General features: G+C 41.7%; 1 long non-coding RNA gene across 1 annotated transcript in view; it reads left to right on the top strand.

Moving 5' to 3' along the window:
- LOC121814988 overlaps positions 1-157 on the top strand; it is a 748-nt gene extending 591 nt beyond the window's left edge. Inside the window, exon 2 of the long non-coding RNA XR_006054708.1 lies at positions 43-157. This is a non-coding gene — a long non-coding RNA (uncharacterized LOC121814988). The remainder of the gene's footprint in view (positions 1-42) is intronic.
- The last annotated feature ends 14,378 nt before the right edge of the window (positions 158-14,535 follow it).

Consider the following 14,535-nt stretch of genomic DNA (forward strand, 5'->3'; position numbering starts at 1 on the left):
ATTAAAAAAGTTCCCCTGCTCACAGAGCCCTTATATTCACAGAAGATGACACCCAGAAACCCTGAGTGTAAAGAAGAAGAAGAATTCCAGCTGCTGGAACAACCTACCTGCCAGGACTTCCTGAGATAAACTATTATTAAAGGTCTTTTTTCCTGTTGCCTGGGTTCTCTGTGAAGTTTATTCACAAATAAAATCTATCCATGGCACTTGTTTTGGGATATTGTGTATATTTTTGGGGACACTGCTGTACAGATTGATTTGATGTGCAGTACATCAGGGTCAGTCATCCTGTATGCAGAAGGACTGACACTTGTTGCAATATTTGTCAAAAATCTACCGAATACTGTTGGTTTGCAAGTAAATGTTTAAAATTTAATTTATTGTTGTTTTTTTTTTTTTTAACATTTCCCCTTCTCCAAACTGGACTTGAAATTAGTTGTTGAGCACCCAGAGTCCAAACCCCCAATATACTTCCCTCTCAGTGATGTAAGACGGAAAAGACCTACTTATTAGCTAATTCATTTTTAACTGATTTTCTGCAAAGGCACAAATACAAGCAGCTTTATTTGATGAGAACTAACTGTTGAAATACAGCATTTGAGCAATTTCCCCTTTATGCTCTGAATGTGCAATTTTTGTCATGAAGAAAACTGATGAGGTGACTATTTGAAAATGTGATTGCACCGATTTCCTCCGTTACACATTATCTGAACTCAAAAACGAAAACAATCAACTAAAAGCGCAAAAGTCATGTGAACAAAGTCTCAAATCGAAGCAACAAGATTCAGCAAGAGTTTTTAATATTATTTACTCCCCTTCTTATGACTATCTCTAGTGGGCCTCTGGCCAGCAGCACAGTGCATCGGCAGAGAGTTCAGCGAAGAAAGTACTGGTTTAACCAGCTGATGTTAGACAGAGAAAATAAGTTGTTTTCAAAACTGCTTTTTAAACTTTCATTCAAAGACAGAAGAGTGGCACAACAACACTAGCAGTAAGTTGTTTACATCCTGCTCGACCCTGCTGATAACGTCTGTCCTATTCTCCTCTCAGTCTTGCAGGTTTGATAACAAAAGTTTCATCAGACTTGACTTGTTGACTCAAAAATGACTTTCAGCAGTTGACAGGCTTTATGATTATAATCTATTTTATAGTGCAGTATTTCTTTTAATGAACAGCTTGTGTTTTTTGTTGTTGTTTTGTTGTTTTTTTTGGAAGATGGTGGTTTCTCTCAGCAAACTAGCAATTTACCTCAAAACCTTTCTCTGAGCAACTCTCAGTCTCTGCCAACTGTAATCCAGCCAGCTCCCACAGGCACTGTCTTCTTTGGTTTATTCTCCAGTAAGAGACAAGTGACACCATTATGGTGGGAAAAAAGGGAGTCAAGATACAAAGTTTTTGTCAGTGTTGGACATTTTAATGGTGTTAGCTTTACAGCTGGATCAATCTGATCATTTTTCCAGACACCTGGAAATAAATCCATAAACAGTTATCAAATCCAGGCATGCTGGAAACTATCATGTCACTAGCTACAAAGTCCTGGCAGAAAACAAACCAGCTAATGCTATTGATTATAAGCACAAGGACACACTTGAATGTCCCTGTTAACCTCCTGTGGACCCACATGAACTCCAGTGTTTCATCAAAAAAGTTTCAAGGATCTGTTTAGCTCAGATTTTGAATGTACCAGAATATGTGTCGGATATTATGTGGCATGCTTTAAGAGCAACAGACAAAGGACACAAAACTTCTTTTTCTTTTAAGAAAAGGAGTAAAGTTGCACTCCACCAGTACAGGATTAGACCTGCTTTCCTGCAGCAGCTGATGCTCTCCTGTGAGAATGAATGCACACTTTCAGCATTGTGCACAAAAGCCCACACTAGAAAGTTCCCAGTGTTCGCGGCAATGTGGCATTCAGAAGGCCATCTGGCTGTATTATTTTACATATTCTTTCACCACAAAAACGTGGTGTTCTTGTGTTTCATGTAGTGCTTTGGCGATCTTTTCTAATGAGAGCGCAGCAAAAGGGGATAGTTCCTCTTTCACAGGGTTATTTCCCAGAGCTGCGTAGAAACTGCATGTGTTTATCAACACCCATTTGGGTGTCAAGTGCTCGAAAGCCAAAAGAGACAGCGAGGAAATCAGCTGCAGCTCAAACAACGGAACCCCTCCAAAGGTGACAAGCAGCTGTGGAAGTGATCATATCTTTCACAATCTCACTCAGAGGGGAACAGTGGAGTATCTCTGTCTGTGGCTGCTGCAATGTGATGATTCAAGAGACCTTTTGTACGTTCCCAAATCCCAGCACCAACCCCCAGTGCACTGTGTCCAAACAGCACACTGTCTGGCACTGAGATAATGTTCTCAGGCAGGAACAGCAATTTGATTGGCCTCTTCACTTTTGTTTGCAATGGGAGATATCCTCTTCGAGCACAGTGCAGCCTGAACACTGTAACATTCTGGCTCGGCTGTTATGTCAAGGCAAGACCCCGCCCTCTGAAGACTTTGAAAAACTTACAAAAGTATCAAATTCCACGTGGTTCTTAAACTGGGGGTCTGGTTAAAATAGTCACTCTTATGTTGCTTATCATTAAAATGCTGGCTACTCATAAACCTCAGTCATTTATTAACTAAGACCTTTTGCCTTTCTTTCCTTTAATCCAGCTGTGAGTTTCGAAGGGCAGTCCAACTGCTTGGTAAACGTCCCTGAAATGGAAAGAGCCTCTTATCAGAACAGAAGAAGCAGTAAAACACTTAAGGCTGTTATAGTTCCGAGATATCGCCAAACCAGTATTTCTGGTAATGTCAAGTTTTTTTTTATTGACTCCTAAGAAAAAAATCAAGATTTCAATTGTGGTTTCGGAAAAATGAGAGACTAAGTCACGATATATAATTTATACAGTATATATTTTATAAAAAATATTGGTTTGAATGAATGAATAAAGACTGGTTGAGAGCTGAAGGTGCTATAGTGTGGACACTGCACTATAATATATCCCTCTTCTTGTTGTTCTCCAAGCCCTTTGTGACAGACAAGCAGCCCCGTGACTAATGACGACAGAAACAGGCTGGGTTTTACCTGTGTAGAAAAAAAACGAGGATTAGTCATACAGACGACACACAGGTGTTAAACAGTAAAGATGTAAGTGTAACACGTGCGAGTCAGCAGGGCGTACACCCACCACGTGAACCTCTCTGTAACAGCCAACCACTTGCGCTTGTGTTTCGACAGGGCACAAGTGAAATGTTGATCTTTGTTCCCTTTGCTGAGGAGAGAAAAGAACACCCGATTATGTAAAGCACGTATGCGTACAGTAATAAAACCAGGTCCAATGAGTCAGCCAGGCGTCGATGAGATGGGTAAACAAGTCCAAACTACATGCTATCATAACAAAGTGCAGCCTTCCTGCTGTCTAGCAGGATATACAAGTTACAGAGTTATTGGGTCCTTATCAACACTTTACTGTCATAACATTACCATTAGGAACACAAGTGCAAACATCAGATTGAGCAAACGCTACTGGGAACAATAAATGGTAAATGACCACTTGGCACACGAACAAATATAAGATCACATCCCTCCTCCTTAGGTATTCAAAAATCTTGATGTTTTCTGAGAACAGGGTGTCCTTTTTTTTTAAGGTAACTTGTAGCATCTCTCACAGATGAGATACAGAATACACTCTCTTGGGCAACATCCAAAAAAGTGTACTTTGGTGATTAATTTATTCCAGGGTGTTGAACTTTAAGTCTGACAAGTTAAGCCACATTTCTAAATTAAAGGCTCACCAGTAACGCAGAGATGATTTCTTAACTTCATTGCCAAATGTTAGCCAATACAATGAACACCTCACCTGTGTCCAAACTAGATATTTGCTTTAGGAAGCTCCTGATTAGCTTAGCATAGCATAAACCCTGCGGTATTGTGCGAAGGAGTCAGGAGTGGCAGAGAAGCATGTGAGGGGGGTGCAGGACATGTGTGAAGAGAGTGAGACAGTGGTAAACTGTGTGATAGGATTCGAGGTAAGATTACATCAATAATTGGCTCTGAGCCCATTCTTGTTTGAATTGGTGATGAACAGGCTGACAGACGAGGTCAAGCAGGACTATGATGTATGCAGACGATACATGTGATATGTAGTGAGGGCAGGGAACAGGTGGAAGATTGTCTGGAGAGGTGGAGGTATGCTCTGACAGAAGAGGAATGATATACAGTAGAAGAAGGATAGAATACGTGTGTATGAATGAGACGGAGACAGGTGGAAACATGCACAGAGTGAGGGTGAAAGGGATGGTTTACAAGGTAGCAGTGAGACATTTGGTATGGTTTGGAGAGAGGGGTACTGACAAAAAGACAGAAGGCCAAGCTGAAGGTGTTAAAGTGAATGAACAATATTAACGGGATAAGGCAATGCTGAGATGGTTTGGACATGTGGAGAGGGGATAGTGGATACATTGGGCAAAAGGCTGTTGAATATGGAACTGCCAGGTAGGAGACAAAGATGAAGACCACAGAGAAGATTCATGAATGTAGTGAAGAAGGACATAGCAGAGAGTTGGTGTGACAGACAGGGGTTAGATGGAGGCAGATTATCCACTGTGGTGATCCCTAAAGGGAGAAACCAAAAGAAGAAGAAAAAGAAGCAGTATAAATCCTGGACACTGGCTCTATCCAAGGATATGTGCCAAGTCCCACAAATGACCCTATTTAAGCTCTTTTCCCCCCACAGTTGAATTCATAGTCATCACGCAAAGCTAAGCCAACTCCTAGCAAGAGCATAGTTTAATTGTCATAATAAGAGGCAAAGGCTCTATATATTACTACCAGTAACTGCAAATTATTCATACAAAAGAAACTGTAATGTGCAGTTTACACATGTGCACAAAACGCCCCGTGCAAACACCTGTTCATGTGGAGAAATCTTATCTAAAGACAGGGCTTTGTGCACATAAACAACAAACTCATAAAAGCTGCCCATGACAGCTTTCATAGATAGCGTCATTCAGGTGCTGCTTTTCAACAACAACAAGACCAGAACAGTGCTCAACTCCCTTCCTAGCACTTTGCAGAAAGGGGGCTTAGGCTGAGAAGAGGTCACTGCGCGAGCTCTCAGAAGGGTGGGAGGTGTTGTTTAGATGGGAGTCCCATTTGGTTGTCATCCTCCCTCTGTCTTTTTGCCTCCAGGCCGTCAATGTTCAGCCACACAAGAGGCAACCTTCTTTACCACTATGTTAATCCTGCTTTCCTCCCCCGCCTCGGTGCCGCCTCCCCGGCACTCTACTATAAAGAACAGAGAGCTGTCCAGCATCACTGGCAGAACATGATAATTTTTTCTGTTGCGTAATTTGAAAGCAGTAGACAAGTGCTCTGACGTGAGAGTGACGACTGTCTTGCATGCAGACTTGAGTTCATAATCACAAGCTGATTTGTACGTCACTCGCTTGACCCTAGGCCCATGCTTAGCCATGAGTATGCACTGCCATCATTGTTCCTTTGGCATGGTGGCTTTGTCTGCTCAACACAATACAGCTCAAAAGAGCAATGTGAAGCGGACACAGTTTTGTTTTTGCACCCATTTGCTGGTCAGTGCTGGTGCTATTCAAAATGCATTGATTGGTGTGACGGCTGGAGAGGGATGTGCCTCGCGGGCACCGGTGAGGGGACAACACTCTGAAATGCACTATTCATCTGGGCGGTGAGTCTGCAGGGGGCCTGCATTAGCTCACTGCGCTGATGCTTTTGAGATGACCGTCTCTTTTGGTGGGACATTCAGCAGAGGCACTTAAATGGCATGCAGTCCATTATTAATGGTCAGTGTTTGAGTGTGTGCAAGATGTACAGGTCATTGCAGTACAGTCATTTTCTACTGACACCGATCGAGATTAAAATTAGAGGAAAAAAATAAATAAATGAGTGTAGAAGCAAATCAAGCATGCTTCCAAGCTGGTGCACTGCATAGTATTAAGTTAAACTCAAACCAAAAAACTTGCTGTTTCTTATGATGGTGAAAAAGGGTTCACTGTTGGGATGAATTACAGGAGCTTCAGTGACAGAGTTCTCAGTCTGACAAGTTTTCACTTTGAAAAAATGGCTACAAGTTACATTTAAATCTGTGGCAACTGTCATCAGCAGTGCAGCTTTGATGACTGCGATGCTGCATTGGTGCATGCAAGGCAAGGCTAAAGAGTAGCTCTTCCTCAGGTGAGTGAGGCTGTCTATGCAGGATGTGAAAAGACTCGTCTGCAAGAACAATGCACCCATAATTATATAGGGATATTACAGTAATGGCCAGTGGGCTGGTACTTACAGTGCTTTTATGCTCTAAGTGAGTACTAAGCACTTTTTATTACAAGACACAATCGGGCAAACTTTTTTGTTTAAATCTGCATTCCGTTTGTTAAATTATTATTATTTATTTATTTAAAAACTTTTTTATTTTATTGTGTACTATTAATTATTTTTATTGGCTATTCTGGAACTTCATGTTCTTATTTGTTTTAGTGTTTTTGTGTACAGCCCCTGACTGAGGGGTTTAACATCTGACCCACGGACACTTCAAACTTATATACTAGAGGACGTGAGGGTCAAACCACCAACCTTACAATCAGCAAGTGATGTGAACATGTTGTGTACATCCAGAGATGAGGGCAGGCCTAAATACTTTATACCAGCAATAAGGGTTACATGGTTCACTGAGAGGGGAGGATCACTGCAGTACAGTTACTTTGATCACTGGTATCCAGTGAAAGAACATTTATATCCTGATGGAGTATTCACTTCCCCATCCACAGGGCTCAAGGAGTCACTGATTGGGTTGATTAGCATGATAAACAGTTTACTGTGGTGTTTGTAGCCATATGATCGTAACACAGTTGGACACCTGTGAGAGATTTTGGACTGAAGTGAAAGACAGCACTCTCTACCACATGATAAATGAGGGAATATCCAGTATTGTTTCAGACAATAAGAGAAACAGTGCCACGCTGCACTGGAGCTCTTTTCATGGCTTGTGGTAGCCTAATAAAGGTCATGATGTTTTTTTTCTGTCACTTCTCTTTATATGGACTGTAAGCTGAAATAAAACATTAGAATGAAATTACCATTTGGAAAGAATCTCAGAACATAATGACAGATCTCACTATCATTTCCCAGAGCTTATGTCTTTGAACTTGTTTTATCTACTCAACGGTTACAAAAATCAAAGATCAATAAAAATCTATGTGGAAAACAGAACTGAAAGTTGTATAAAAACTTACAAAATACACTTACGGCAATAAATGTTATACAATTGGAAAGCCTGTTTATGTCCCCTTAAATATTGCCATATTTGTGAGGAATCCAGAAACGCATTTGTGGGTTGAGCAGCAGAGTTGAGAAACTTGACAAATTTTCTCTGCCAATGTCAAGCTGCTAATTCTGCTATTGACTCTTGTTTAGTGTTGTTTATTGGACTGGGGGATTTAAGTCTGAAGAAACAAGACGTGCTGGTAATTGAACAGTTTATTAATTTAACAAACAGAGGCCTCAGTAGCATGAGGAAGACTAATACACAGCCACAAGAGCCTGGCACATCCTCCTCATGCTGGTCACCAGTTTGGTTACACATTGCTGTGGGATGGCATCTTCAACCAAGATTAACCTAGCCACCATGGTTGTGTTGGTCACTCTGGCACTTCCGAGCTGATCCAACAAGGTTTCAGTGGGGTTGAGATCAGGACTGCAGGCACGCCATTCCATCCTCTCAACACCCAAATTCTGGAGGTAGTCGCTGATGAACCGACTCTGTGTAGAAAACTTCCCAATAAGTGCTGACACGGTAAGAAAACTCTTCCTGTTGTGTCTCGGACATCTCCCTCATATTAAAATTTGGTCTTTCTGACTTTATATTTGACTGCTTATCTCAAAATAATTCATTTGTAAAAGCCAATAAATAAATAAAATAAAAAAATGTATTCTTATAATAATGATAAACAACCAGTTGCTGGTGCAAGCCCCCCCCCGACTTGTGCACTACATGACAATAATCCATCTTGCCTATAACTAATGCAGGTTTCCATTTTAATTGCAATACCAAACTTTTGTTTACAGTCGTGCGCCGTTATGATGCTTTGCGGGCCTGTAATCTGGACGGAATGCGCACATAAGCCTCCCTTTTATATTCCATTTGGCGCAGAGAAAGTTCAAAGTGAAAACAAAAAAACACAGCGAGGCAGAATTTCAAAACATACGACTTCCAAAGAGGCACTGTTACATCACATGACTGTTTCCACCACTTCGACCAGAGTGCGCTCAGAAGTCAGCGGGTTCACAAGTGGGCGAGGCTCAACACGGACTGAAGTGCACAACCCCGGCACGGAGCGTGAACCAGCTTGACCGCGGGCATGCGCCCGGTGCAAGGGACAAAGAAAAGGAAAGAGGGAAACTTCGGCGTGTCCCCCTTTAAAACTCTCAGACGATCGCTCTGTCGCACTCCCCACAACCACACCGTCAACACGTTGTTTATCCTCGAATGACCCCGATGCCGATGCGAGAACATCCCGTTCCCGAGATATTAATAGTTCCCCTTGCGTCACCAAACTGTGGCCGACCGCTTTGCTTGACACGCAACTGAACCACAAATTATGCCAGCACCACACTCTCGTCCAAAGCAAACATGGTTATAAAACAGGTAGTCATCGTTCTCCAGCAGCTGTCTGCGGGTGTTACAGCCGAGGTGATTACCATTTTTAAGTGTTACACACGTGGCTATTAAGGTGATGATAGACGAGTCTGGGAGACAATAACTCTGCACATTATAGGGAGTTTTGGTGACAAAGCGGCTGGGTTTATGGCATTCTGAGTGGGTATTTCACCAAACAAATATCGCGAGAAAAAAAGAAGAAGAAAAGATTCAGCTGCTGAACACAAGTGCAATTTTCCAGCTCGTGCCAGTGTTGACGAGCTGAAAGCCATAGCCTACAATGCACAATAAGCCATATGTTAACTCACTCCCCTTCCCCCAATCCTGAAGCCAAGTGAGGCTGTAGCTACAGAGCCTGGCCCGCATCGCTCCAGTGGGAGGCAGGGAGGGTGGGGAGAGAGATGGGAGGAGAGTTTCTGTTGCTATGTTCACTGGGAGTCTCCTGTCTGGAGGATCTAGCTCAGGCTGATTTTTTTTTTTTTTTTGGGGGGGGGGGCTGACATGGCAAGTTGTATGTAGGTCAGCAACAGTAAAACAGCATCGGTAGCTCAAAGGCACACTGGAAGTACTGTCTTTGGGAAAAAATGGGGATTTTTACTCATTGCTGGTAAAAGAAAAAGAAACGTGACAGGCGAGTGCCTTCTTCCAGTCATTTTTTCTCTCCTGTATTCAGTCCATACTGAGACTGCATAGTACCTCCACACCTGCATCCACAACATCTGCAGCTGAGGCTTTCAGCTCAGGTTGATGCCAAATAAAATGTTCCCCCAGAAACGGAAATAACGCTGATGCATGAAGCAGTAGAGGGACAAGCTATGCAAAAAGGCATAGAAAATAGTACGAGACTCTTATTCCCATCTTCTGTAGCTTGGCGCTGGATCGTATGTCCCCGTAAGTTTATTCAGACAACCCAACTTTGACAGTTTGTCATGCATAATGAGTTGATTTTTAAGCCTGACTATGGAAAGCAGGAGAAACTCATCATCTGCTGTTTTCAAAGTTAAAAATAAACAATGCTTGAAAAAAAATTTCAAGTGTCGAGAGCTTGGGAAATCATACATTCTTTAATAGTGAGTTTAGTTCATTCATGCCAGATCATGAAGGTACGTGCTTTGCTGCACTGGGTGTCTGTATTCTTTCAGATCCAGTGTGATTAAAACGGCTTGTTTGCCATAAGTGAAATAATTTCGTTTTTCCAAGACAGCGAAATTATAGAGATTAAGAGGCTTGCGTGAAACGTACTGGATGGGCGTCAGCAGAACTTGCGCTTGCATTCAAAACCAGGAATAACTTTGGGGTCCAACTAAAATTCCTTTGGCTTTGAATGGTGACTAGATGCACAACATATGCGTGGTGAGGTTGAAGAGGTTAATGAACACCACAAGGACATGACTTCATGCCATTTAGTCATCAGCGGTTTCATTTGATTAACTGCACTTCACTTTCCTGAATTTCATACGAGGATCATCAGGCAGCGTCCAACAAATCTGCGGAGGCCTTCTTGAAAACATGTCTCCAAAATGAAAAGCTCTGCCGGCTAGTCCTGACACGACTGAATGAGTGTTTAGGCTCTCACTTCAGGTCTTTAAAGATTTGTCTGCTCCCACAACCCCGACTGATTACCTTAGTGCTATTTGCTTAGCCTCCCACCACCATCTGTGTTTCAGATCATCCAAGGCAGCTCTAATTACAGTCATAGGCTCGGGCCCATAGATAATGACAATGCTGCTATGATCAGCAGGATTAGACAGGTGCTTGTCGACTTGCTTTGACTTGGACTTTTTATGGTCTGTAATGCAACCTGAACAGTCAGCGAGCAGGGGAGAATTTCTCTCACTCTTTGTCTTCTAACAGATAACAATGGAGATTATTTTAACAAACAAGTGTTTGTCACATTTATAGAGCTGTGTGTTGTCATTTATGGCATGAATAAAATAATGTAATTCTATTTAGTAAATGTAATGGCCTGTCATGTGGTCTTCCAAGAGACTCATAGTAGAGTCTGGTCAAGATGATGGATTAATCTTTTAATGCTCGAGGATTTATATATCTAAGATTTTTATCCAAGAACAATACTCATCTATTTATGTGCAACGAAGTGTTCTAACTTCTCTGATATGCAAAGAGGTGAAGTCACCGACTCTTCTTACTGTGTGATAAGCCGCAGCCACCTGAATCATGAGATTGATGGTGATAATTTGTCTAAAAATCACAGTTCTCAAAGTGTGGTTCATGGGTCATTAGCAGTCCTTGGTAACATTTAGTGTGGCCTGCAAGTGCAACAACTCCAGAGTGGAAATGAAACAAAGGCACTGCACTTCTTTAACAGTTTTAAAAAACAAACAAACAGTCAAAACTCACCATTCTCTGAATGGACACTAACTAAATGTGTTCCTGACTCTGATCAGTCACCAAAACGTTAAGACCGCATAGCCTAAAACCGTATCCCAAACCTATTTTTGCCTAACACTTCTGTAAATAACTTATGTTGGGATTTTGACAAGATGAACTTTCACCCTTAGCTCCTCATTTAGTGGCAGAATCTACATTTTAAATCACGACTTTAAAACACTAAAATCTAAATGCCAGGAAACCCGTAATGTGAACATTTATCTCTTTCGTTTTCTGACAGTTTTATTCCTTCTTGCATCACACTTGAAGGTAGAAATTATCAATCAAGCCCAAAAAACCAAAAGTAAGGCCCTCAAGCCAGAAATAAAATGTTTATTGCAAAAGAGGTGGTTACATATGCAGATTTCAACTTTTAAATTACTATTCAAGCATTGCCTGAAACCACATTAATGTGTGGTTATGTTGATTAGCAATCTACTGTTGGTTTAGAGCCATGAAAGATAAGCTTTATTTACTGCTGTTTATTCTGAATTTTTAAATCATTTTTCATCGCCCTAATCAACATCCATAAGTGTCCCTTACATAAATGGTCTCACTGTTCTAGATCTTAATGTTTAGCCCGCTGAGATTGGAAAAACATAGTCAGAGCTCATGGTTTTCTCATGCCAAACAATAGTGTTTATGCATGATCCAACAATAGAAGCATTTCTGCGGATTACAGAAAGTTGCACTGGCGTTAACAGCAGCCTGTGGCTCAGATGGAGCACTGTAAACAGTGACCGTGCTCGGCGTGTGATGTTCAGCAATGCTCGCAGCAGCTGTTTGGTTGACAAGGTAATCAAACAAAAAAGGCAGCGAGCTTTGATTTTGCTTGTTTTTGTGCGATTCTGAAACTCATCTACGTCTATTAAGCTGTGGTCGTAGTCTGACGCAAAGACAGCTGCCTCATGTGGCTTCAGTTCCTGGTGCAAAAGTGATGATCAGCAGTTGTGCTCTTTTTCTGTCTGTCTGGCTGTCTGTTCCCATCTTGCATCCCTAGAATGTTATTGTAGGGCAGTCAGATCTTCTTTGATCCCGACCATGTCAGTCATTCAAAAGGTCAGGGGAAATGTGAGAAAATACAGGGTTTCTTTTTTTTAGCGTGAATCCCACATCTGGTTGTTTGGATGTTGGCCGATGAGCTGGTTCTGGAAGTTTATGCAGCTGAGCCCAAGACGCAAAACACCCGCTCTTTCAGTGAGAAAGAGCTGTTTCGATGCACCATGGGAAAGCGCAGATATGCAGTCACGTCGCAAACATGGAGGTTTATGAAACACCTCTGATCAAAGGAAGGAGCCACTTCAGTTTGACAGATTGTGAAATAAAGTCAGTGGTTGGAGTAACTTCCTGCAGGTTAAGAGAGCTGCTGTTTTACAGCCCCGCTGCTGCATATGGATTCCTTGTTAACCTCTGTGTGGGCCCCAGGTCAACCACGGAAATTCTTTATACCAGTGTGATCTCAGACTAGCACAATAGAGATATGCACATTAGCTATACATTAAAGCTGAAGACAGTTTTACTCTAGCAGAGTGCCCTTAGCTACATGTGCACAGCAGCAGATGACTGGGCGTTTGCTAGTGAAGCTGTTAGCCACAAGCAGACCTATAAGTGTGCCACGCCTCCTCCCCGACTACTTCCCTAAAATACATTTTATGCTGACAACAGAGAACAGAGGGGCCAAATACCACAGGGTTGGATGATTAGATTTAATTTTATTGTAATTCCACATATTAGTACAAAATTCACTTCAGACTTTAACCAGATTATGGTTGTTGTTTTTTTACGACGACCGAGAGCACGTCTGCGCTTCTTCAGATCAGCGGGGAGTGTAACTACAAGTAGGAATTAGTGGAAAGAGTAGTAACGGTATTAACTGCTTCTAATACACCGCACCAAGTGAGGCAGAATAGAACAAGGAAAATATCAATTCAGCTTTGCAAGAATTGTTCATTTCCTACCAAAAAGTATTTTTTTAAAAAGAAATAACAAACCAATGTCAACATCTTTTAAACTTGCATTTTTTTAACTGGTGCGGAGCTCAAGGTGCTTCTCATGTGCAAGCAAAGCACACAGGGAACATGTCCTAACATGACCTGCTGGTACAAAACCACTTAAGACCATTTCCTGGCCTGAACTTCGGCCAGAGAAACAAAACCTCAGAACAGGTACACGTTATCTCCTTCTACATACGTAATCTAGAGCTCTTTATTTAATTATTTTGTATCCAACTGTGTGCATCAGCCGACTGTGTTTGCCCTCCTCTGCAGTGCTGAGAGACTGAACACACCTGCAGCAAAAAGGTCTCAGGTGAGGGTGTAGTCTATTGCCTGGGCAACCGGGGAAAACACTGGCTGTTTGGAGACTCACAAACACTCAAGTTTTATCGCCTTGTTTGTGCAGGCCGCCGAATATTACACAGAAACGGCAACAAAAACACGAAAAGGCAGACACAAGAGGAAGGAGAGGCAGGTTGGCTTTGTTTAGTGTTTTAAACCCACAGGTTTCTGCAGAACTCTTCTTCCGTGCATGAAAATGTTTGGGTTTCCTTGCTGGGGGTAGTAAGCACGTTTAGGAAGAAAGAGCGACTTCCACAGCTGAAGTCTTCAAAGTGAAACCTCTCTTCTTCTTTAAGTGGTGTCTCCTTCCAGAAAATCACATGTGGAAGCAGTTTCACCCTAACCTTCTTTACCGCTGCTGGCCTCATGCCATCTGGCTTAAGTGATGAGATTAGTCACATGAGACATTTACAAATTATCAAGTAAAACAACTGAAGGTACATTGAGCCTGATCTGAGGCAGTTGGCACGCGAAAAGTCAAATGTGTAGCATGTTTTCTTTACCCCTCACATGACACTTAATGGGAAGTGAGGACAGGTTTTACACGATCAACAGGGATTATACAACACACACTAGAAAGTGGACATGTTTGCTGTATGTACACTTATATGTATTTATCTTTGTATTACAAAATCAGGGTATCTCTCTTTTTTACTGATTTGATAGTCTTAGGAATAAGGCAAAACTTTCCTGTATATGTTTTGTGAGATGAAATTTAATCAGAAACTCATTACATCAGGACATAATGAGCTTGTGTTTGATATATAACTGTGCCACTTTTTTAACCTATTGTAATAACTCTTTGCACACAGCTTTTTTTTCTTTTTTCTTTTTTGGGGCCCAGAAATATAATTACCCCAGAAAATAAAAGAAAAATGTCAAATATTTGAAATATACGCGGTACTTTAAAGCACACTTCAGCATCCTTTCTATACCATAAAAGCCAAGTTTGCATGGGTCATACTGTCAGTGAGTGTCTTTATAACATTAACATTTGTGTTAGATTCAAACACAGTTCCCAAATATTTTACACCCTTTCACTCATTGTGTGTTTTCTGAGAGGGGGGGGGTCTGAGGAGAAAGTTAGCTCTGGCATAGATGGAACTAATGCTTCCTTTCGTCCCATGATT

This window comes from Haplochromis burtoni, unplaced genomic scaffold (assembly GCF_018398535.1).
Source record: "Haplochromis burtoni strain Fernald_Lab_line unplaced genomic scaffold, NCSU_Asbu1 Contig_114, whole genome shotgun sequence".
Lineage (NCBI taxonomy): Eukaryota > Metazoa > Chordata > Actinopteri > Cichliformes > Cichlidae > Haplochromis > Haplochromis burtoni.